This window comes from Python bivittatus, unplaced genomic scaffold, assembly GCF_059951505.1.
Source record: "Python bivittatus isolate LINGU-HERP-01145 unplaced genomic scaffold, Pbiv_v1 ctg000290_np1212, whole genome shotgun sequence".
Lineage (NCBI taxonomy): Eukaryota > Metazoa > Chordata > Lepidosauria > Squamata > Pythonidae > Python > Python bivittatus.
The window spans coordinates 56,541-81,758 of record NW_028277068.1 but is presented as its reverse complement, the minus strand read 5'-3'; the positions used below and the strand labels follow the sequence as shown (position 1 = coordinate 81,758).

The 25,218-nt window shown below is 43.8% G+C and overlaps 1 long non-coding RNA gene across 2 annotated transcripts; it reads left to right on the top strand.

The window, feature by feature from the left end:
• The first annotated feature begins 13,416 nt into the window (after positions 1-13,416).
• On the top strand, positions 13,417-24,709 carry LOC148215414 (uncharacterized). Of its 2 annotated transcripts, XR_015796659.1 has the most exons (4): positions 13,417-14,327; positions 15,035-15,288; positions 15,977-16,204; positions 21,669-24,709. It is a non-coding gene; the product is annotated as an uncharacterized LOC148215414 (long non-coding RNA). The 2 variants fall into 2 exon arrangements; XR_015796658.1 differs by having other exon boundaries at positions 13,417-15,288.
• Positions 24,710-25,218: the final 509 nt, after the last annotated feature.

Sequence of the window (25,218 nt, the reverse complement as noted above, 5' to 3'; positions counted from 1 at the left end):
CCTCAGCCCTCTTTAGAGTCAGGGGGCATTTGGCTTTGAGCCTCCCAGAGACGCCCTTGGGCCACAGAAGCAGCACAAGCAGCAACATGACTTGTATTCCTTACTTAGCCTCCAGCTCTGTGTCTGCTGTGAATAAAGATGAAGAAGACATAGAAGCTTCAGGGGCTTTCCTAATCCAGTCTGGATCCAGCCAAGGCTGCACATCTGGAGGGGAGAGGAGTAAACACAGCCCCTGACTGCCCTAAAAGCCTCCCCTTGCTCTTTCTTTCTCCAGAAGCATTTATGCACACATAACTTTCCAATGCCATGACATCAGCCAGCAGGGTGTTAGTCTGGTATTGAGGTGAAAACATGTTATTGACATCTGTTGTCAAATTCTCTAAAGTTTGCAGAAAAGTCTCTAGAGATTGAGCTCCAAGACAAGAAGTAAATCACTGTGATTTGGATCATAGTATGAAGGGGAGAGATCACCTCTCTGAACTTTGAACGAGTTAACAGGCAGATACACAAAGGGAGAAGTCACAGATGGGCTTCAAACTCTGAAGATGAGCCGGGGAGAGAGACAGGAGAATTTCACCTGAAACATTTGTTAAAAAAAAAAAAATCATTATAATCAAAGTCAAGAGAGATATTTAGCATGGGTGTGAATAGTCATTCACACATCAGTATGAATTTAATTGGTCCTGATTTGTAATGGAGGGAGAACCTAAAAAAATAGTATGCTTTGCACAATCACCCTATATTTTCCAAAGCCATGACCTCAGCCAACAAGGCCCTAGTTTGAATCATCAATTGATGTGTTTGGGTCAAATCTTCTGAAGATTTCCAGAACAGTCTCTAGAGATTTAACAAGAGAACAAGGAAATCACTATGATTTGGATAATGGCAAGGAGGAGAGAGATCACCTCTCTGAACTCTGAATGAGTCAACAGGCAGATGCCCAAAGGGGGAAGTCACAGATGGGCTCCCAACTTTCAAACGAGACAGTTGGCTGCACACTTCTCAAGAAGGATCTTTCAACAAGGCACTCCAAAGAGAGATTTTCAGCATGGGTGTGAGTGTCGCACATCAGTATGGATTTGGTTGGTCTTGATTTGTGATGGATTTTGGCTGTATTTGTAATGTTAGCCAAGGATGTGCTGGGATGGGTGGTTGCTCCTCTTTTCAGTGTGATGCAATATGGGAAGCAGAAAAAGTGTTCCTGGGCATTGACTCCTTATTTCGTATAGCTTACCAAATCACAGCAATTTTTTTGTGGAAAAAGACTCTTAATCATGATGTTCATCAAAAGTTGGGCTTCAGGTTCTAACTTTTGGTAATTCACATTAAAGGATCTTTTGCCTTTTGAGAGAAAAAAAGCAGTTCTTTGTGAAGTTTGTGAAGTTGCAGTTTGTGAACTACAATGTCTAGCATGCATTTAGTATCTAAATAGGATGTTCAGCACATTTTTTTGTGTGAGTCAACCTGAAGGACTCCTGGTCTGATGCCTGAATCTTCCGTTTGTCTGCAGACCCTCAAACTTTACAGATAGTTATTCTGTAGAGTCCCCAGCAAAGAGAAGGGGTGAAATCACGTATATTAAAAGTGGTGATCCAGTTCTACTTGCACTTGGAGCAAACAAGACATCTTTTATATGAGTATATTTTTTCTCCAGAAATGATCAAGTGAGATTGATCAGAACTAAGCACAGGTGATATAACACTCAGCTGTCAGTAGTTGAACTGATCTGAAGAAAACAGAAAGCGTAAAATCCCAATTCCATCATTTGATGCAGAAAAGAAACGTCTATTAAAATCCATGGGCGCTGCGATGAATGTTAGCTTAGCCAAAGGGGGATGTCCCGAGGGCCAGATCAAATGGGTCAGGATTCCCTGTGCAGCCCCAGAGCGAAGGTGGAGGTCAGTGGTCTTTTCTCATCTACTTTGTCTCTCTCCACAAAAGTGCTAGACAGGGAGGTCCACTTTCTCCTTTGAAGTTTGATACTTGCTCAGACGACTTAGACCAGATTATTCCAGCCATGGTTCTTGGCCTAATTCATGAGAATATCAAGTGGTCTTATGTACAGAAGATAGTTCAAATATAGCTCTGATGCATTTGATCAACACAACTGAAAGATACTCTGTTAACTGATCTAATCAGAACTGATGCCAATAAGCAATGATTTGTGTCCTCATGTGTGACAATCTTACAGAACAGCTGAATCTACTACCTATAAGGCAATTCCCAGGATACTTGCTATCTTGCATGGAATTCCTAGATCCATATGCAGTAAATATTCTCAAAACTTTAATGTATTCCCTGACCTGCATTCTCAGCCTGAAGAGATCATCCTGGAATGCAATGAGGGGTCTGTTGCCACCTTCTACATCATCCTTGGCTACATGAGCTTCCTGGCTGCCATCTGCTTCTTGGTGGCTTTTCTTGCCAGGAACCTCCCAGGGGCCTTCAGTGAAGCCAAGCTGATCACCTTCAGCATGCTGGTCTTCTGCAGCGTCTGGGCTTCCTTTGTGCCCACCTACCTGAGCACTAAAGGGAAGTCCATGGTGGCCGTGCAGGTCTTCTCCATCTTGGCCTCCAGTGCTGGCCTGTTGAGCTGTATCTTCATCCCCAAGTGTTACATCATTCTGCTAAGGCCCCATTTGAATACAAAAGAACACTTGATGATAAAACAGAAACGTGAGTTTTAGAATGCCCTTTTCCATACCAATAATTGTGAAGAAATAAATCAACCAGCAAATAAACAAAAGTTATTCCTTTTGAAATGGAAACAGCCCAATTGCATCTGCAGAACCTCTAATGAATGTACTCCCAAGACAAATTTGTCTTTCTCAGGAGTTTTGCTGGGCCTTTCATGACCTCCAAAAAATAAGATGTTGTCCAACTAATGGGACCTGGTGTTGCTGGAACCCCTATTTGCCTGCCTTCAAGAGAGGGGAAATGGTGCATCTCTGCAGAGGGGCCTCCTGTCAGAGTCTGCACACTCAATCCCAAAGTTCAGTAAATCCTCTGGAGTCCAAAGAGTTCCATTACAGATTTCTTTATTTAGGAGAAACGCACAGCATCATAGTTTGTTGAGTCTGCCTGAACATAGCAAAGCCTTGTCTTTTTAAGCCCAACTTCCCCCCCTTCTAGGTTCCTATTCCCACTTGCAGCTCTTCGCGCCTTCCTCCAGTTCTCACACGTCCTGGCCTTGGATGTCTGGCTCAAGATAGAGATAACGGCACCTGGCCTCCTCCTTCCCCCCCTTATGGCAGGTCAAGCAAACGGTTAGAATAACATTCCCAGCATACACTATTGATCTATGTTTAGCAATTAAAGCAAAAGTATAATTAGTAATTAAAGCATATTAAAACAATCGAAGAATCTGGTTGCGTAGATCCTGACATGCTGCCCTCCAACAGAACGAATGTGCCTACATTCGGAAGAAAATCTGAAAAAGAAAATAGAAATACAACAATGAACATCAAAATGTTTACTTAGGCTTGTCAGGGTACTTTGAGTGAAAACGATGAAGTAGTTCAGGTGCTTTAACATTAATACTGTCCACCCATTCGTGATGGGTTTTGGGAAAATGTTTCCATTGAATCAGGTACTGGAGTCTGCCTTTATGTCTTCTAGAGTCCAAAACGTCTTTTACTTCAAAGTGACTTTGTCCTTCAATCATGATAGGTGTTGGTGGAGAAGGATCAGGATGCCATGTTTCAGAGGGTTTGAATGCTTTTAACAAATTTGCATGGAAAACAGGATGAATATTTCTATAATGTTTTGGCAAAGATAACTTAAATGCCACAGGGTTTATAACTTTCTCAATTGGGAAAGGTCCCACATATTTTGGAGCAAGTTTTTTTGATGGTTGGGAAGATTTTAAGTTTTTTGTAGAAAGCCAGACTAGGTCGCCTACCTTCCAAGGTGGGTTTGCAGTACGTTTTCTATCGGCGAATTTTTTATGCTGGCTTTTTGCTTTTTCTAGAGATTTTACAATTAGTGGCCATAAAGTTATAATGTTGTTTATCCATTGGTCTGCTGAGAGTTCAGGCAGGTTTTTAAGAGGCAATTCTGGGAAAGGTGGAAAGTCCTGGCCAGATGCTATTTTGTATGGTGTAAATCCAGTGCTTTGATGCACTGTGTTGTTATAAGCTACTTCAGCAAAAGGAAGGAGCTCAGACCAATCATCCTGCTGATGATTTGTGAAACATCTTAAATATTGTTCCAATAAAGAGTTAATTTTCTCGGTAGATCCGTCAGTCTCCGGATGAAAACTGGAACTCAAAGCTTGATTAGATCCAAGTAATGTAAGAAATTCCCTCCAAAATTTGGAGGTGAACTGTGGCCCGCGATCTGAAATCACCCTCTTGGGGGCGCCATGGAGGCGGTAAACGTATGCGATGAACAGTTTAGCTAATTTTTTTTTTTTTTTCCATTAGCGCGGTTAGCGTGGCTTTGTACTCTGTTCTGAGCACTGAAATAGTCACTTTAAGGGTGGTAACACTCACCGACTCATCGTCATCGGAGTTGTCTTCCTCCTCCTCCGGCTCCGCCTTGGGTTTGTGAGCAGGCTTGTCGGTCTCGACGCTTGCCTCTTGCTCTTTTCCAAGCGATCCATTTTTGTAGATGACGAGGTCTGGGAACGGCGATTCTGTGCCTGCCGCAGCGGTTCCTTTTTTCCCTTTCGCGCCGGCTTTTTTCGCTGCTTCAGTGGGCTTTCTCGCCTCCCCCCCCCGTGCGGGTGGCGGTTTAGGACAGGAAGGCGCCAGATGACCCGGCTCGCCGCAGCGGAAGCAAACGCGATCGGCCGCTCTAGGAATTCTCTCGTCTCCTCCCCTCGATGGTTGTCTTCGGGACGTCGGCGCCGGGGCACTGGGCCTCCTGCCGAAGTCCGGGTCTACTCTTTTCCACTGGGCTTCAACGTTCCCCGCGTGCTGGATCCATCCGTCTAGGGAATTTGGGTCTCCCCGGGCGAACGCCAACTTCCAGAGATCGCGACGCATCCCTTGCTGGAAGCAGTCAATTTTGACCTGCTCCGGACAATCAGGAAGCAGCCCCGCAACGCCGCGAAACTCCAGGGCGTACTCGCCAAGGCTACGGGTTCCCTGACGCAGCGTGCTCAGTTGCGCCCGGGCTTGGGTGACGACCCCGGGGTCCTCAAATCTCCTGCGAAGGGCGGTTAGGAACCCCCCCAGGTGGTTCAGTTCCGGCGCTTGTGCCGCTCGGAGCTGGATCAGCCACTCTCCCGCCTTGCCGGTGAACACTCTGCATATGTAGAGTACGTGTTCCCGGTCGGAGGCGAAAAGATGCCCCGTCTGCTCCATGCATATGGTGATCTGCGCCATGAAGTTAGGTACTTCCTTCGGGTCCCCGCTAAATTTTTCGGTCAACCCCCAGCGCTTTAAAAGGGCATCTTGCTGGGCTTGGATTGGGGCCACCCTCCGAGGTATCATCGGCGCAGGCGCAGGTGGCGGGACTGGGCCTGCCGGAGGACCCAGTGTTGCCGGAGCTGGGGGGGTGGCAGGTGTGGTTGGTGGGGCTATCAGCGAATCCTCTAGCCCTCCTTCTTCGGCCCCCCCCCTCTGCGCCCGGGCTTTGGTACAGACCTGAACGACGGACGAGCTCGCTCATCCTCATCAGCTCCCTCTTCATCATGGTGTTTTCCAATTGCAGGATCTGCACGCAATCTTCTAGGGTCCCCCTCCGGGTGGATTCAGTTCTTCCTGTCGTCAGGGCCCAGCGCTTATCAGGATCCATGTCTAGAACTGACATTTCCCCCGTCACCTCTTCCATGCTCCACAACTTAGTTTTGCGCCGGTCGGGCTTCCGTGGCGCCGGGAGAGACGGGTAGGTGCCGGTCAGGGATTCCTCCCCCACGGATCCACCTACAGCCCCGGCCTCGGGGCATTCCTCCTCCATTTCTGCAGCCGCGGTCGGCTTTTCGAGGGATTTCTCCACGGAGGTGGGTTCCCCGGTAAATCCCTCGTAAAGTGGGGTGAGACTCAACAAAATGTCAGAGTCTGCACACTCAATCCCAAAGTTCAGTAAATCCTCTGGAGTCCAAAGAGTTCCATTACAGATTTCTTTATTTAGGAGAAACGCACAGCATCATAGTTTGTTGAGTCTGCATGAACATAGCAAAGCCTTGTCTTTTTAAGCCCAACTTCCCCCCCTTCTAGGTTCCTATCCCCACTTGCAGCTCTTCGCGCCTTCCTCCAGTTCTCACACGTCCTGGCCTTGGATGTCTGGCTCAAGATAGAGATAACGGCACCTGGCCTCCTCCTTCCCCCCCTTATGGCAGGTCAAGCAAACGGTTAGAATAACATTCCCAGCATACACTATTGATCTATGTTTAGCAATTAAAGCAAAAGTATAATTAGTAATTAAAGCATATTAAAACAATCGAAGAATCTGGTTGCGTACATCCTGACACCTCCTCTGCTAAGCTCATTAATGTAGCCAAAAAAATCTGTACCAAATAAATCCGGGTTGACATGTGACTATTCACACCTATGCTAAGGGTTACCCTTGATCTAAAGGTATTATATTAAAAAAGATTGGGGCCCAAAACTCCTGTTTCACTCACTCACCCAACTTCCCAGTTTGGAGACACACCTTAGTTCTCCCTTTGTGCACTTGCCTGCCAACTCAGAGTACAGAAAGGAGATATTTTTCCTCCTCACAATTATTCAAATCATGGTGATTTCTTTGTTGCCTTAGTGCTGAATCACTACACCCTTTCCCCCAGTCTTTCGGAAGATTTAACAAAAAAACTTCAAGAACAGGCTTTGTGATGTGCATCATCCTCAAAGCAGCCTTGAGTCCTCCCTTTACCTTCAGACATTAAGTCTTGGTTGGAGTCCCTCTGAATTACAGAGGACACTGAAGCACTGGGTTTCTCCCACCTCTTCTTCCTGTTCCTCAAGAAAAACAAGCAGATTTCAAACATGATTTATAAAATATACTTTTTCCCAATACATATGATATCTTCCCAGAGAGTTTTTTGTTGTGTTCAACACCTAGATGTCACCCTTCTTTAACATGAAGGCAACCAAGAAATGACTATCATTCTCATAAATTTAGGGAGAAGTAGGAGCTTTGCAAAATCCTCCACTTGGGGTGAGCCCACATGCTGGGGTCCAGCTGGAGAACTCCTGATGTATGTCAATTGAAAGGATTTTGAGAAAACTTTCAAGGCCAGTTTGTCCTGGAGGGCCTTTGGGGCATGTGTCATCTTGCTTGTCTGATCTCCAACTGGTTTCCTTTCCTGTTAATATGAGCAACAGTTTTCTACAGTGAAGTTGTGGTTCTGATGTCATGAATTTACTGTTACTTTTTTCTTATGGTGAACATTTGAAGGCCTCCATATGGAGCTGATGGTACATAAATCAAATAAATAAACAGGCATACATACATCTGACATGCCCCTCTTTCCCTGGGAAGAGTCAAAGAAAAGAGAAGCCTCCAGAAAACTTCTCCCTTGCTGTATAACATCAGACAGAGATGCTCAACGTGAAACTTCGAGAGGATCCATCTCTGTGGTTCTGTTGTTGATCCAAGAGGTGAAGAAGTCTATCTGCACCCCTGTGCCAAAATTAAAATCTGAGCTGGAATATTCAATGCTGGGTCTTATATATCTTGTTTCTGTAAGTGTCTACTACAAATCACAGTGGTGAAGAAATGTAATGAGTGTAATGGTATCACCATACAACCCCAGCCCTTTGTACTTGAATCTCAAAGAAAGACATGAGAAACATTTTGCCAGTTTGCTCCCTTCCCTCTCCCCCATGGATCTGCAGGGGTAGGAGGCAGGGGCAAGTTATGAAATCTTGGGTGGGCTCCTCAGAGTTGAGGTTCAGCAGCCTCTGGAGGGCCACAGGCTACCCCCTCCCACTCTGAAGGAACATTGAACATTTGTGTTTTATATCAAGGAAGACAGATGACTTCCAGCTCAAATCTTTCCTTCTGTTCCTTAATTATCCAAATGGCGGTCCATCATCCATCTGAAATCTGTATAGTCACAGACAGTATTTCACAGGTGCGGGAAGAGCTTGAGCTACTGAATTCAAAGGGATAAGTCTTCCTGTGTCCCAACAAGGTTGTTCACTTCACCCTCTCCAACAAAATGAGCAGGACATTTCCAAAGCACAGCTTGCGCTTAATTAAGAAATTCTTCCCACCATGACGCTCTCTGCAAGAGTCTCATGTAGCAATTTTTCTTGCTGCTTGACCCCTGTGTGATCTCCTCCCTCCTAGCCATTTCAGTCTGATTCTCCTCCATTCTGCCTTTCAACCCTGAATCCTCCCTGCAATTCACTGGCTGGTTTTCCAGCTGGTGAAGCTGGCCAGCCTCTTTCCCTGCCAAATGGCCAAGGGAACCGACTGACCCTCCTGGACAGTTGGCACACCCGAAGCTGCCCTCGATCCCATTGTGAGTTACATGAGTGGAATCCCAGCTGGCCACAGTGGAGTAGGGAGAACAGCCTTGAGGTTTCTCCCCTTCACCTCTTCATTACTCATGAGTAATTTTTCTGTTTTAAATGAAAGCTTTGGGTCTGGATTCCTTTGTCTCCTTAGGCTACCTTGTTCTAGGCCATGCCTTCTCCTTCAACTTCTTCCTTTTCCTAGCCATTGCTTCAGGGTGAATTCCTCCTCCTCCACTCCATTTCACTCCATTTTTTTTTTTTCAGGCTTCCCCATGAGCTCTCCAACTTCAAGCTAATGAGTGGATTCCTGAAAGCAGTGGCTTTTCTCTGATATGAATCCTGGCTTAGTTGGGAATCCACAACTGGCTTATTCAGGAGAGCCAACTCTGGCTTAATGAAACAATGGATCCTATCTATATCTTTTAAGGGAAAGTGGGAATTACAGGTTCTTTACAGATTTCCCAGCAGAAGAGTTGGCTGGAGTCTCTTTAGGCTTGGCTGGAAAAATCAGCCTCCAAGCCTGCATATGGATGGAAATGAGACAGTGAGCCTAAGACCCAGAAGATCCTGCTCAGCTGAGATTTTGGGGAGTCCCTGCTGATTCATCAGAGCAGACAAAATGAATACAGAAGGGTATGTTTTCTGATTCCACAGAACTAACCCAGGGAGTTTTCTGTGTTCATGTGATCCAAGAAAGAATTGTCCCATCTTCTGTGATGCAGCAGAGACACACCATATTGTCTGAGGGATTCTGGGAGGGCCCCGGATTGGAAGAGGCTTGAAAGTCCCACATCTGTTCCTTGTTTCTGGCTCCTTTTGGTGTTCCTGCAGGAAATTGCTTGTCATCAGAAGAAGGAGCAGCTGTCGGGAATGGACTCAAGTGGGCATTATCCTTGATTGGCCCCCAGGGATGCAGCTGTGCTGGAGCCACCTGAAGACCAGAAGATGCTCTTTGGCCCTGTCATTATCCCAGCCACAGCAGCTGATTTCTCTTCCTGCTGATGCTTGGCTCTTCCTTTTGACTAAGATTGTCTCTGAGTCCCCGAAAGGCGCAAATTTGCCTGCTGTAATTTATTCTTTGGCAAGGAATGTTTCCCCTCTGACTGACTTATGTCAGTATGGCAGCAATCACACCCCTCTCTCCAGCCCTTGGCAGCTGCCCTGCACGGCCTCTTCTTCCTGGGTTGCTGGGCTGCCTTCCAGGTGTGGTGGAGAACCTTTGCCAGTTATTCTCTGAATCACCAATGAAATGGGGAACATCTGGCCCTCTTACTGTTTCTCTTTGTTCCCTGGTCCGCTCAGACATAGGTGGAAGGCTCAAGGTAGTTCTTTTTCCAAATACCTTCAGCAGTGGAATGATTGAGCCGAGATGAACCAGGATTAGACCTGGAAGAGGCCATGGGGGCCATGAGTCCAATCATCTGCTGATTTCAGGAACACAAATTAAAACATCCTCAAGGGATGGCAGCTCAGTCTCCCTTGGAACAGGGGAGGGGAGACCCCATTTTACACCATCTCCAGATTCACCCAAATTATGCATTTGATTGAAGGGCATGATTAATGGGAGATCTTACTCTTACTCTTTTCAGATGCAGAAAAATGCACTAGATGTCCAGAAGATCAACATCCAAACATCCACAAAGACCACTGTATCCCCAAGATTAAAACCTTCCTTTCTTATGAAGAAAATCTGGGGATCATCCTGGCTTCCATTGCCTTGTTCCTGTCTTTAACCACAAGCTTTGCCTTAGAAATCTTCATTAAATTCCAAGACGCTCCAATCTTCAATGCCAACAATCGGGATCTCTCCTACATTCTCCTCATCTCCCTCCTGCTTTTCTTCTTGACCTCCTTCCTTTTCATTGGCCAGCCAAGGAGAGCCACCTGCGTTCTCCGACAAATAGCCTTCAGCATCATCTTCTCAGCTGCCATTTCTTCAGTCTTGGCCAGAACAATCACAGTGGTGTTAGCTTTCTTGGCCACAAAACTGGGAATAAAGTACAGAGATGGCTGGGGAAGAGCTTGGCCAACTTTCTTTCAGCCTTTCTTGCTCTGCTGTCCAAGTTGTCATTTGTAGCATCTGGTTGGGAACTTCTCCCCCATTCCCTGACTCCGACATGCATTCCCAGTCTGAAGAGATCATCCTGCACTGCAATGAAGGGTCTCTTGCCATCTCTTATGTTGCTCTTGGCTACATGGGCTTCCTGGCTGCCATGTGCCTCATGGTGGCTTTCCTAGCCAGGGATCTACCTGGGGCCTTGGCTTAATGAAGTCAAGCTGATCACCTTCAGCATGCTGGTCTTCAGCAGTGTCTGGGTCTCCTTTGTGCCCTTCTACGTGAGCATCAAGGGAAAGTACATGGTGGCCATGCAGGTCTTCTCCATCTTGGCCTCCAGTGCTGGCCTTCTGGGCTTCATCTTTTTCCCCAAATGCTACATTATTTTCCTAAGACCAGATCTGAATACAAAAGAATATTTGATGTCAAAATAAAATAGTTAAGTGTATTTTGGGTAGGGGATTCCCAGAAAGGTCAGTTAATAAGTCTAACAGCATTTGACACTTTCAAGTTTTTAAAAAAAATTAAAAAGAAAAAAAGGCCAAGATTTATTTTTTCAACTCTGTCATTTCAACTCTGTCATTTCCTTAAATGATAGAAATGGACTACCACTGTTTTATAAATGTGATTTCCCCTTTTCTTTTTCCTACTGAGTGTATAGAAAAGTGTATGGTTGTGTATGGATGTTTTGGGGAAATGTAGGAGAATTTTCCTAAAGAGAGACCAGGACAAAATTACCATGAAGCACAAATGATTTTGTTGATAGTAATAGAAAAAAAATATGGGGCCTAAAGTGGGGTGGAGCCCCTCCTTATAGTCTTATATAAATTGGAGCATTTATAGGGTGATAGCGTACAGAAGCAAGTTATTGGAACTGATATAGGCAACAAATATTTGATTGAATTTAGAACATCAATATCTAGTGAGGTTGATGAGGCGACTGATTGATTATGTGCCATAATGTTGTAGTCAATTCTTAGCGAACACACAGGTAGATGTTCTCCTGGACAACCTGTCCTTAAACTTGTCTTTCGGGCCAGAGTCAGTTACACTGGTTACATGTAAATACAATACAAATACAAATACAATACAAAATACTTTAATGACCAAATATAAAATATATACAAGGAATTTGTCTTCAGTGATGAACAGCAAGATCAACGGTGCGTTTGGATAGCAACAGGAAATTAATAAATAGTAACAATAACACTGCCCCAGTAAAATAACTTTTCCAAAGGGAGAAGCCACTGTCCAGTACATATCAGGTCATATAGTATTTAACAGAGCAATGGCACAAGGGAAAAAACTATTCCGATGTCTAGATGTTTTAACATATGGTGCTCTGTAGCGCCGTCCTGAAGGAAGAAGTTGGAACAAAAGTCACAGCACAAACTTTTTTTTTTTTGCTAAAAGACAGAGCGCCTAGTGGGCTTTCAAATTCTCAGAGGAATTCTTTCTCTCATATTGAAGAATTCAGCGATCACTCCGATGCTCCTGCACTCCCAAGTTTATCAATTCATTTTAGAAAAAGAGCATATAAATCCCATGTAGATCTAATGTGAAAGGCAATTTGTAAATCCACTATTTGTTGTATTCAGAGGGACAGTGTTGTGTTAATTTCTGTCTCATCTCAGTTGTCATTGAGATGTGAGATCTGGATCCCCATCTGTGGCTGGTCCATCTCTGCACTTGATCCAGAGATATGCTACTGATGTGATAGTTCTTCTCATTGTCCAAATAATTCTGGGTGTGGTTTTAATTTCCTTCCTTCCTTCCTTCCTTCCTTCCTTCCTTCCTTCCTTCCTTCCTTCCTTCCTTCCTTCCTTCCTTCCTTCCTTCCTTTCTTTCTTTCTTTCTTTCTTTCTTTCTTTCTTTCTTTCTTTCTTTCTTTCTTTCTTTCTTTCTTTCTTTCTTTCTTTCTTTCTTTCTTCCCAAAGGGTTTGCTTGAGATAAACCTCAAGAGAAACAGGAGGCACTTTTTGGCATCCAAACTGCCAGATGAAGTTTCTTGGGTGCTGAAGAGGGCCAGGGGGAAAATCTTCAGCAGGGAGAGTCATGCTGGTGAATTCCCAGTACAAGGGATTCAATGGAGTTTTAGTCATCTGCCCACACTGGCAGTTTGTGTGTCTGACTTGTGAAGCGAAATAATTCTTCAAATGAAATCATAGAACTGGAAGAGGCTGTTTAGGCCCTCAAGACAATTCAATTACCTGGGTAAATTGTGGGATACCCTTGTTGTGGAATTTTTGCCAAAGACAGGAGCACAACGCTGAGGAGAAGAACCAGGTTTATTGCAGTGATCATTGGGTACCTGCTTTCAAGAAAGAGGGACCCTGAACAAGAGAAAAGCATAGAATTTATACACTTTTGAGGTTGAGAGGCGGGAAATCTGAGGGATCTGATTGGAGGATAGGTTTGGATAGGTGTGAAATGGGGGAGAAACGGTTTTTCTATTGTGAGATAAGAACCACAGCAAACCCAAAGGAGACAGGTGATGGTCCTCCTGTTGTTTCTGTAGGATAGTATTAAGAGGGCTATTTTTGGCAATGGAACATGGTCGCTTTTGGGTCATGCAATAGCCTGGAGCTGATCATGTTTTGCATGAGCAAAGAATGGCAGAAGGAAGTGGAGAAAAGAGTTTGCAAGAGAGGCAAGGGGGAGGGGAGCAGAAAGAGAGGCAGGGGGAAATGGGGCAGTAAAGAGTTTGTTGCAGGAGAGGTGGAGGGGTGTGGAGTGTCCAGCTTTATTTTATTATTTTTCCCTCACACCCTGTTAGCTGGCCTAAGCTGGAATTGATGCCAGTAGGCAAACATTTGTTTATGCATACTCAAAGTGATGATCATTTTTGTATACTTAACTATTGAGGTTTTCTTATCCAGGTGACCTTCCTCATATCATTTAATTAAAGGTGAATATAAAGATGTTGGTAGATGGGTGTGATGGACTGGAATGGAGGAAGGGGGGTGAAAACGGTGCTCTCGTCTCCAGAGCAACGCTCTGGAGATAAGCGGAGAAAGCTGGCACATCCCTAAACATTCCAGAAGATAGTAGAGAGTTGTGCCTGGGAACTGCTGGTCAGTCTGAGAAGATTGATGTCAGGCCTAGCCCAAAGAACTCCTGGAGACCATGCAGGTTCAATCAGCAAGTTTTATTTGCCAGCACCTGTTTACAGAAAGCCAGGGATTGTGGGTTCGAGTCCCATCTGGGGTGCCAAATGTTAGAAGAAAAAGTTATCTTACCAGGTCCGTTTCTGAGCCGGGAGTAAAGACACTGACGAATTGTATGAAGTTAGGAAATTTATTTTTCACCCAAGAGCAGAAGCAATGACAGCAAGCAGTTAGGTGGGCGGCTGCGCTGGGCCCCCTCCTAACAGTACATTATATACCTTCTGTTACATTCAAACCCACGTTAAGATATCATGACCTTTCTGATCCAATCAAAACCAGTTACCTTGACCCATACATTCAGAGGAAGTCTTCAACTTGGATGGATTAGAACTGTTTTTCTAATAAAAAAAGATTAAATAAAATCTTTTAATTAATTATGTTCTAATACATTTGTACTTCCAGAAAATTCTCGACAGAAGAATGGAAAATACTCTCCTTCTTTTTGCCATCCAGGAGATCAACCAGGATTCCCATCTCTTACCCAACATCACTCTGGGATACAATGTTTATGAGAACAATTTCCATGCAGGAAAGACTTCAGAGGCTCTGCTGGACCTGGTTTCAGATGGGGAGGCCAATGTCCCCAACTACACCTGTGGACGGCAGAGACACACAGTAGCGCTTCTCGAAGCGGCTGAGACTGACATCTCCATCCAGATTTCAACCATGTTGGGCACCTACAAAATCCCACAGGTGTGTCTTTGCTGGAGAGACAGTTTTCAGTCACATAACTTTCAAACAGAAGTCCTCAGTTGTAAATCAAGAGCCACATTTTATTATGAAAATGATAGACATTAAATTTTGGATGTTAAACTTAAAATACCACCATCTTTCATTCTTTTCAGATCAGTTACAATTTTGCTTCCCAGATTCTGATTGATAAAACTCAGTTTCCTTTCTTCTACCCAATGCTCCCTGCTGAAGGATTCCAGTATTCAGGGATGGTCAAGCTGCTCCTCCATTTCAGGTGGACCTTGGTGGGTCTGATTGCTTCAGGCACTGACCAGGGGGAGAGATTCATAAGGACAATGATCTCCATGCTGATAAGGAATGGCATTTGTCCTGTTTTATCACAAATCCTTTCCTTAATGACCTATCAAGGGAAGATAGATGCAAGTCCATATCACTGCTGGAAACAAGTGAATGTCTTTATCGTGCAGAGAGAGATTTCGTCTCTGGGGGAATATTCTTTTTACATTTCGTATTTCAATCCTTTGAACAACCCATTAGAGGAAAAGTCGTGCTCACAACATTCTGCTGGGGCGTCATTATCTATTTGATGTATGGATCCATTCCCTTTCAGTTCATTCATTGCATGTTTTCCTTTCTTATGAAAAGAAGCCAAATGGGAAAGTTTGATTTGACTGTGAAGATTCACAAAACAATCCAACTCTTTGCAGATCAATCCTTTAAGTGTTCATACCCCAAGGATGCCTTTTCTGTGAAAGTCTGGAGACGGTACAGGGAGAGAGACAAACTGGAGGCTCTGCCCCTGAGAGAGGTGGATCGGATCCTGTCTCTGGATGGCTATTTCATTTACAACACAACCTGGGCCGTGGCAGAGGCCTTACATGAAATCTATATGTCCGGATCTAAGAGGACAAGGATCAGAGTTGGTGATAAGATGGAAACTCCAAGCTTGAAAAGGTGGCAGGTATTTTTTTTCCTGTCTCTCTCCTGCAGCTGAGAATCAATTTCAGAAATGTAGGCTGGGCATATAGTTTGAAAAATTATTTTTTTCTGAACACATACAAAAAAAATTGAATCCAAACTTTCCATTCCTCTCCCTTTTGCATTCCCTTCAGTTCTTTACTGTCTGCTGCAATGTATTGTATCTGTTGAGGGAGGGAGTAAGGAAGGAAGGAGGAAGCCATTAAGGAGAGAGATGGAGAAAAGATGTCATAGTCCAAAGACAGAAGGAGGGGTAAGAAAGAAACTAACCCCCCCCCCTGCATTAATTTTGTTTAGTATAATGGGTAAGGAAAGATTTGATAGGCTTTTGGGGCAGATTTCAATTTTTCCAGCTAGAAAAAGATACTGCAGGAAGTCCAGAAATGCTAGTTTGCTCTTGTGAGATACAGTAACACAATCTTGAAAGCCTTTCCAATTTTATCTCTTTAATATTTGACAGTGTTGGTCCAGACAGTAGGTATTTAAAAAGTGAGTTACTATGTGTTATGCTTCACATCTTTATAGATTTCCTTCTGAAGTAGTTGGAAAATAAATCTGAAATTTCAATTTTGTGTAGACAGAAAGAAACATGTTGACCTTCAGCACAAAAAAGTTTGCCCTCAAATTTTGGATGTCCTGTCTAAACATACCCATTTTCACTTCCATTCCAGCTTCATTCCTTTCTTCAAAACTCACAGCTTTATAATCATTCCATAAATGGAGTATATCTGGATGAGAATGGAGACCTGTTGGCAGACCTGGACATTTTCAAGTGGGATATTATGAACAATAAAATCTATAGGACAGCGCGGTTTGGGAGCCTAGAAAGAGAGGGATCCCTGGATGTCAAGTTAATCATCAACCAGAATGCGACTGCAGACATAGAAGGGCTGAACAAGGTGGGGTTAAATCTTTAATTCACTTTTCTTGCATTTCTTATCATGGGGATTGCACTCTTGTGGCAAGGAGTGCCTTGGAATGTCATCTAAGTTCTCCCAGAAAGACAACACATTCTTTAGTTAGATGCTGATGATCATCGGAAAAATATACTTAACTGTTCAAGAAAAGTATTTATTAGTCTTGTGAAAAAGGAGGAAGATTTGAGCCATGGGAACAGGGTGATTTCCTTTGACGAAAGCAAATTAAACATACAACCTTCTCTTGAGATATTTAGTACATAAAACTAGAATCTAAATCTGAAACTCGTAGTGTGTGAAAAGTTAGAAGAGAAGAGCAACAGGGAAGCAACATGGAGCCAAACCATCTTAATCAGCTCCAGGAAGTTATAGGCTTCCAAGTTAGCAAGGCTAAGCATCCAACTTCAAGCCTTCCTCCTTTCCTTCTTTCTGGAAGTAAATTCATTTTCTGGATGGTCTTCCTCTCTCTGCTCAGCCCCTGCCTCCTTCCCAGTGTGTGGAAAGCTGTCGTCCCAGATTCAGGAAGGTGGCTCGGGAAGGGAGGCCCATCTGCTGCTACGACTGTCTTCCTTGTGCAGAAGGAACCATCTCCACCATGGAAAGTGGGTGACACCAGAGGAAAGGGGCACACTTTGGGGAGACATATCCTCCAACAAAAGCTTGGCATTTAAAACATTCACTTCTTTATAATATGCACAATATATTTCATAATGAGGAATAAAAAATGAACTTACATGGGCATTAAAAGGTACTGGACCAAGGAGGGCTTAACATGATAAAGAAGATGGCTTGCCTTTCTCTTCAATTTCAAATCATACCTTTCAATTTTTAGTTCACCATTGACCCCCTTCCTCATGACAGAGAGATTTTCCAGGGTTCCTGGGCATGAGGACATTGGGATGAGAAAAGAGGAGTCTTAGTCAGGGTTGATCCATGCTTTCTATTTGGCCTGAATTGATTGTTTAGGATTCCATCTTCCCACCATCTCCAGCCCAGCCTGAATTACTGTACTTTGCCTCAACTTCTTCCCATTGTAGGGAGTGTCACCTGACATCCATGCTGCAGATTCAGCTTTTTTTCTGTGTGAAAGTGGAGAAAGTTAAGCTACTTTCCCCTTATGGCTCAAGTGACAAAAATAATGCTTAAACTGTTTCCTCCCTCCCTTCTTCCCTCCCTCCCTCCCTCCCTTGCTTCCTTCTTTCCTTCCTGAGAACATTTTTCATTTCTTCACTTTCTGGCTTGAGTGAAAGGAAGAAGCATTGAATACTAGTTGGTTTGTCTCATCAGTCCTCCAAAGATATGCCCAAGGAAAGGGAAGTGATTGGTCCTTCCTGTCAAAGCATGGGTGGGAGGGGCAAAGGAGCAGAGGAAACTACCAACCAGGGTAACCACTGATGAGGCACAAACACTGTCCATCTCCAGGACCAAACCAGGAAATGACACTTTAAAAACTGGCTTAAACCACTGATTTTATGCAAGTGGTTGAGTTCATTAGAGATAGAGATGCCCTTTCAGAACAGTTAGACCTGGAAGGGCCATTAAGCCCATGAGACAATACTTTGCTCATTTCAGGAACACAAATTAAAAGAACCCCAACAGATGGCAGCCAAGCCTCCCCGTGAATGGTGGAGGGGAGCCCCATCTCTCTGGGGCTCCTTCTTACTATATCCATGTACAAACATTCACACAAAGCCCAATTTCACCCAAACGAGGCATTAGATTGAACTCCGTCATTTATGGGAGATCTTATTCTTGCTCTTTTCAGATGCAGAAAAATGCACCAAATGTCCAGAAGATCAACATCCAAACATCCATCAAGATCACTGCATCCCCAAGATTAAAACTTTCCTTTCTTATCAAGATAATTTGGGGATCATCCTGGCTTTTCTTGCCTTGCTCCTCTCTTTAATGTCAGGCTTTGTCTTGGGAATATTCATTCAATTCCAGGGAACTCCAATTGTCAAAGCCAACAATCGGGATCTCTCCTACATTCTCCTCATCTCCCTCCTGCTTTCCTTCTTGACCTCCTTCCTCTTCATTGGCCGACCAAGGAGAGCCACCTGCCTTCTACGACAAACAGCCTTCAGCATCATTTTCTCAGTCGCTGTCTCTTCTGTCTTGGCCAAAACAGCACGGTGGTGTTAGTGTTCTTGGCCACAAAGCCAGGGAATAAAGTGCAAAGATGGCTGGGAAAGAGCTTGGCCAACTCCATCATCCTTTCTTGCTCTGGTGTCCAAGTTGTTCTCTGCAGCATCTGGTTGGGCACTTCTCCCCCATTCCCTGACTCTGATGTGCACTCCCTACCTAGAGAGATCATCCTGCAATGTAACGAAGGTTTTGTCTCCATGTTTTATGGAGCCCTCTGTTACATGGGCTTCTTGGCTGCCGTCTCCTTCATGGTGGCTTTCCTGGCCAGGAACCTCCCTGGGGCCTTCAACGAAGCCAAGCTGATCACCTTCAGCATGCTGGTCTTCTGCAGCGTCTGGGTCTCCTTTGTGCCCACCTACTTGAGCACCAAGGGCAAGTACATGGTAGCCGTTCAGGTCTTCTCCATCTTGGCCTCCAGTGCTGGCCTGCTGGCCTGCATCTTCATCCCCAAGTGCTACATTATTCTGTTGAGGCTGGATCTCAATATGAAACAGCATTTGATGTCAAAATTGCATTGAATACTGGGTTTGGGATGAAGTATTTTCCGTACTGGCCACTTATTTTCAAGAAACGTCTTTTGATCTTTTAATGATCCCGATACAAAAAACAAAAGATCAAGTCCTGTTTTTCATCGCCTGATAGAAATTGACCATCACTCTTTAATAAATATGATTTCCTCCTTTTATTTTGCTCTTGAGTGTATATTAAGCTGAGGTGGGTGGGTATATGAATGCTTTAGGTAAGTGTAAGATAATTTTCTGAAGGATGCTTTGGGACTAGAGTTGTTGTTCAGTCGTTAAGTCGTGTCTGACTCTTCGTGACCCCATGAACCATATTGCACCAGGCCTTCCTGTCCTTCACTGCCTCCCTGAGTTTGCTCAGTTTCATGCTCATTGTGCCAAGTCCATGATGTCCAACTCTCAGTTCTGAAGCATTCTCATGCAACCAGGCTTGGGTCAGATAAATACTTCTTTATTAAGAGGTACATGTAGCTTGTAAACAGAACATTGCTAAAACTAACGCCTTGGGTAAACCTCCCTCTATTTATCCCCCCTCCCCTTATTGTCTGGTGTCATGACTCCTCTTCACCTGTTGTTGACCTCTCTCCTTCCTCCCCGAGCTTCTTCCTGGTTCTTTGGGCCCCAGCTGCCTGGCCGGCAATCAAGCCAGTCTAAATTGCCCATATATGGTTAAGCTGCTTCCCAACTCCCCTTACAACCATTAACCGCCACCCCCCCCTCCTTCAGTTACAAGTGGCAGAAACAAATCAATCCAACTCCCAACGAATGCAATACAATGGAAAACAACAACAGTTGGGTGATGCAGGTTCTGACACATTGCTTCAGTGATGCTATCTAACTATCTCATCCTCTGCCGTCCTCTTCTCCTTTTGCCTTCAATCTTTCCCAGCATCAGGGTCTTTTCCAAAGAGTCCTCTCTTCGCATTAGGTGACCAAAGTATCTGAGCTTGAGCTTCATTATCAATCCTTCCAATGAGCAATCAGGGTTGATTTCCTTTAAGATTGACTGGTTTGACCTCCTAGCAGTCCAGGGGACTCTCAAGAGTCTTCTCCAGCACCACAGTTCAAAGGCATCAATTCTTCGGCGCTCAGCCTTCTTTATGGTCCAGCTCTCACAGCCATACATTACTACTGGAAAAACCATAGCTTTGACTATGCGGATCTTTGTTGGCAAGGTGACGTCTCTGCTTTTTAATATGCTATGGGACTAGAGACTGGGGCACAATTACTTTGGAACAGAAATTGGTGTTATTGACTGCACTGCAGATAAGAGAGGCCAAAAGAAGGGAGGGTTTATAATCAATTTAATGAACTGGTGCAAATTAGAGGATATATGTGAGTGTCTACAGAAATATCATTGGGTGTAGACAAGAGGAAGTATTGGGTATTTCTCATCCTGTATCTAGTGGGGTCACTAAAGCAAATGGGCTGCATTTAGTAGGCAATTGGAAGGTATACAAGACAATGGGAGACTTGAAAGAATAAATAAGGATTATGGATAGAGCTTCTTGCTAGAAAGTGACTGCTATGAGATTTATCAAGCTGTCCTTGATTCCCAGAGTCTAGGGTCACCTTCTGTGACCTTTTCCCAGTCTCTCAGCATTCCTTGGCCTTCTGAATGTTTTATATCTGAGCTGAGAGCTTTTTTGTTATGTGTAAATAATGTACAGGAGAGGATGAATGACCTTGTGCCACTTCCTCTGCAGACAGACAACCAGCCCCAGACTTGGTACTTTCTGGGCGAGAAGGTGAAGGAGGATATCCCATTGCAGGAGAAAAAGGAGCCAGATGCAGAGTGTTTATATTCTGAGAGAAGATTGACGTCAGCCCCTTTAGGTAGACTAGGCCAGAAAATCACCTGCACAGGAAGACGAGAACTCTATTTTATTCAGATAGGCTATAATAACAGAATCTTGCAAGCCTGATGATGCTTTACATCCTCCCCTTTGATTCCCCAGTGAATCAGGAATGAGCCTTCCTGAGCTGCTTCCGAACCCTCTCTTGCTTCCCAGAACGTAAAGAATGTTTCAGTTTTCAGCACTTTTTGCTTCTCTAACATTTCTTGCATCTTGAATACTGTTCTCGAAATGTAATACACACATTTGGCAAACAGTTGCTTTTTTAAAAATGCAGCACAGACTTACCCATTGCAGATAACAGGCAAATGGTTGTTTTTTTCTCTGTAGTTATCCCTGTAAAACTGGTATCCATATGGTCTTCATCACCACTTACATCTCTAAGCAGTACTGTTAACACAGATACTGTTTGCCAGCTGGATCTCAGGGGCCCTGTCTAAAAAATACACATCAGACTGTGCCGGCCTTGCAAGACAAACAGAGATGTTCCAAGGAACCACTTCTGTAATATGGTGCGGTTTCCAGAGAAGAAATAGTAACTGTCCTTCAAGGATCTGGTGGGATTTCACCAACCCTGGCAGCCTCCATCTACACCTCTCCTGCCCCTGATTTATTCCCCTGCCACCAGTCCAGTGATTCAAGTAGTGCTAGCTAGCTGAGTTTGGCTGCCATTTTAAATTTCCCAGAATGCCTGCTAGTTTTGGAGCACCATGGACATAGTGTCCAGAGCAACAGAAAACTTCAGGCTTTCTGAAAACATTTTTGGGCCTCAACATCACTATGATATGTTGTTCCCTGCTTCATTTCTGTTTCCTAGGCCATCTGATCCCACCACATTTTCCTCTTTGATATTTCCAACTTTGGCCTTCCATTCTCCATCCACAACCAGCTCTTCTTGCTTGCATGTTCTGTTCATTTCAGATTCAGCTTGACCTACAAGTCATCAACTTCCCTTCTTTGAATCAGCAGTTGGAGCATAAACTTGGATAATTATCAGGCTAAAGGATTGTCTGCAGTCTAATGGATATTGTTTGGTTTCTGGCTGAACTGTATCCAAGCCCTCTCCTTGTTCTGACCCTCCTGACTATGAAAGCTGTGGCTTTTGTGGAAGGAAAGACTCTAGGCTGATGATGTGTCCTTCCTTATGGCTTTGTGTACCCTGGGGCTTTCAGAGAGCAAAGACCATGACTGTATTGCAGAGAGATCAAAAGGGAAACTCTGAAGCTGTGAGTGTCACTGGAGGAAAGGAAGGAAGTGGGGTCAGAGAGCTGAAGAAGAAGCCAGCAGTGCATGGAGGAGGTGAAACTGAACTTCAGCAGTTTGGTGGAATGAGAAAAAAGACAGCTGAGCAAGGAGGAGAACATTGGGAACTTTGTGACGTTCGGTCACCTGTCTCTTATATCATCTATCATTAGGCACTGATAGCTTGCATATAAGGGCTTCCGGTGGAGGACAAAATGGTGGAAGGTCCCTCTGGCTGAGGTTCCTCTGAAGCTGGAGCGTTACAAGTGTCAGGTTCGGTCAGCACGGGGCTTCGGGGAAGCTCGCAGCCAGACCACGCGAACTCCACCGGCAGCAGCTAGTGAGGAAAAGAGGAACTGAAAGCGCCGCTAATTAATGGGCCACCTGCGCCCAGCCAAACAGGAAAACCGCAGCGGAAGCTTTAACTATACACTGATAACGGCGCGAGCCAACAATGAACGAGGCCGCAGGCAGCGAAACAAGATCGCCGCGCAACACAGAACCCTCGGGCTTGCACGTAACGGGGGGGGACCAACCCAAGCCGGAGGGGGACTGCCAATCAAGGACAATGGACCCTGACCGAACCTGCCATCATGGACAATCAAGAGGGATTATTGGGGGGCCGATAATCCGCAGCGGTAACGCGATCGCAGGGCGGAAAAAAGCGCGGGAAGGGGGGAATATAACGAGTGATGCAATTGTACCAAGCCAGTCCTGGCTTTGCTTGTAACTGCTACGTTACGCGTGAGTAAACCTCTTTTGTGAACCACACGTGTCATGGGAGTTTCTCTGTCGAACGGGGCAAACCTTACAACATGTGGTTAATTCGGTGTGTCATGAATTTTTTCTGAGACACAAACCATTTTCCAGGAAGGGGAAGCCATCGAATCGTGTCACATGTCTTCCGGACAGCTATAGCCTATCAATCAAATGCGGGTCGTGAATGAATGGTGAGCAATCAGCTGGGAAGTGGGCAGATCAGCTTGTAGGCACTGTGTTTGAAGCCTCTTAAAGAGACACTACTTCCGACCACCCCACCTCTAACATCACTTTTGTTGTAAGTTATTTAAGGAATTTAAAGAGGCTATCTCCACTACAGAAATATGTCTTCTCTTGGTGGACTTTCATTATTTTCTGGGACTTTTAAAGTGCGTTGGAGTGGATTTGAAGGATTGAAATAAGAACATGCAATCTGGAAGTTGTAATGTTTTAAAGAAGTTTTCTACCCTTTTAGGAGACTTATCTATATTTTACTTTTGCTTTTAAAAAGGAAGAATTTTATATAAGTTTTTTTCCCCTCTCTTTCTTTTTTTCTTTGTGGAGTTGAGAGAGATTTATTCTTAATTGCTGTGGGAAAGTTTTGGTTTGGCGATTTTCACAAGCTATGATTGGCTGCAGATTCTACCTTCTTTTGTTTTGTTGCTAGTTTGTGAGAAAGCAAAATCTGCCAATTTTTCTAAGCCGGGATTAGCTGCTGATTTGCCCCCCCCCCCTCTTGCTGCTTGTTGTGGCTATCCAGTTACGTTTGCATTTGGGAATTATCACTTTTGGCCACAGGAGGGAGCGAAAACATTAAATTGGACATTATTGAAAGTAAGAAACAGCTTTCCTTTTTTCCTTTCTTTAATTTTTAACTAATGGTGGAAAGAAGAAGAAACAGAAATAATGGCCACCAGAAAGCATATAAGGCATGGTTTTGGTGAACTTGACTGGATGAAAGGCACGTCTGAAGAATATACTCTCAAAATCACACAAACCATTACTCAAAGTGTAACCAAATATTTGATCTAAGATTTGCTGATCTTGATAAAAAGCTTGACCTAAAACTGGACAAAATTGAAAAGGAATTGGAAGAAGGAAATAAAAAAGTTAATGACATAGTTAACTTGTTGGAAAGTGAGAGGGACAAAGAGTTGGATAAAGCTGTACCACTAGAACTGAGAGATAAAGAACTTTGTTTAAGGTCCAGGGAAATTTTTGAGATTAAGGGAGAACATTTAATAAATACGATGGATGAAATAGAGAAAATTCTTTGTATAAATTCTAAGTATGCAACTGTATATGCTAAACCAAGAGATGTGTTGGTCTTTCAGGTACACTTTGATTTTAAATTTAATACTGAAAACGTGGATATAACTAGGCCTAAAGAAATATCAGAAAGGATTTTAAGGAAGGGAAAGGATTATGCTATTTTGATAGATACTTTGAAAAAGAATAAAATCCTCTTTTGCTGGGAAAAATTAGAAGGGATAGGGTGAATTAATTTTTAAAATAAAAGAATAGCTAGAGATAGAAGGCTTTATATCTTATTCATTTACTTATATGCAACTGTTTACATGTTTTTGTATAAATGATGAAAATGCTATTGTTAAAATGCATAAGATGTTATTGTAGATGAATCTGGAAGATGAACAAGCCAAGAAAGATGGAAGATCCCACAAATACCTACAGCAGAATGGATTATCTAATGGACTTGGTTTAAATGGCAAAATGAATAGTATTAATAAGAGATAATATTGTTTTTTAAATTTGTCTCCTTATGGTAACCCTTCTTAGATTATATGCTTGTGGGGGGGGGGGGGGGAACGGAAGTGTTGATTGTCGGTTTTAATAATTAGGTGGTTTGTGTTGATATAAATAATGTGAATTTGGATTAACTAGTGGTAAGAGATTAACTTTTTTTAAAATTTGTATTTATGTCTGTATAGGAGATAGTTGGAAGTCACTTTCCAGTCTATTCTATCTATCTTCACTATTTTAGTTTTTGTCTTTTTCTTTTAGTTCTATTTTCTATCTTTACTGTATTCTCTTTTTTGTTTTTAATTGTATTCTTAATATAATATAATAAAGTTCTTATAAAAAAAAGATAGCTTGCATATAATAGGCTTAACACCCAAGGAGAGTATCATTTTTATAACAAAACTTCCTCTTGTGAATATCAGAGGAGAAGCAATCAGCCTCGGGATCTGTGGTTTGTATGATCCCTTAACTTGACCCTGCCACGCTCCAGTATCTAAATGATCATCTGTGCCATCTGGGTGGGAGTTTCTGTCCCATATTCTGACCAGCACTGCCAGCCTGGAGAGATCATCCTGCAATACAATGAAGGCTCTGTCCCATATTTTATGGTGCCCTCAACCAGATGGGCTTCCTGGCCGCCATCTGCTTCATGGTCGCTTTCCTGGCCAGGAATCTGCCTGGGGCCTTCAACAGAACTAAGCTGATCACC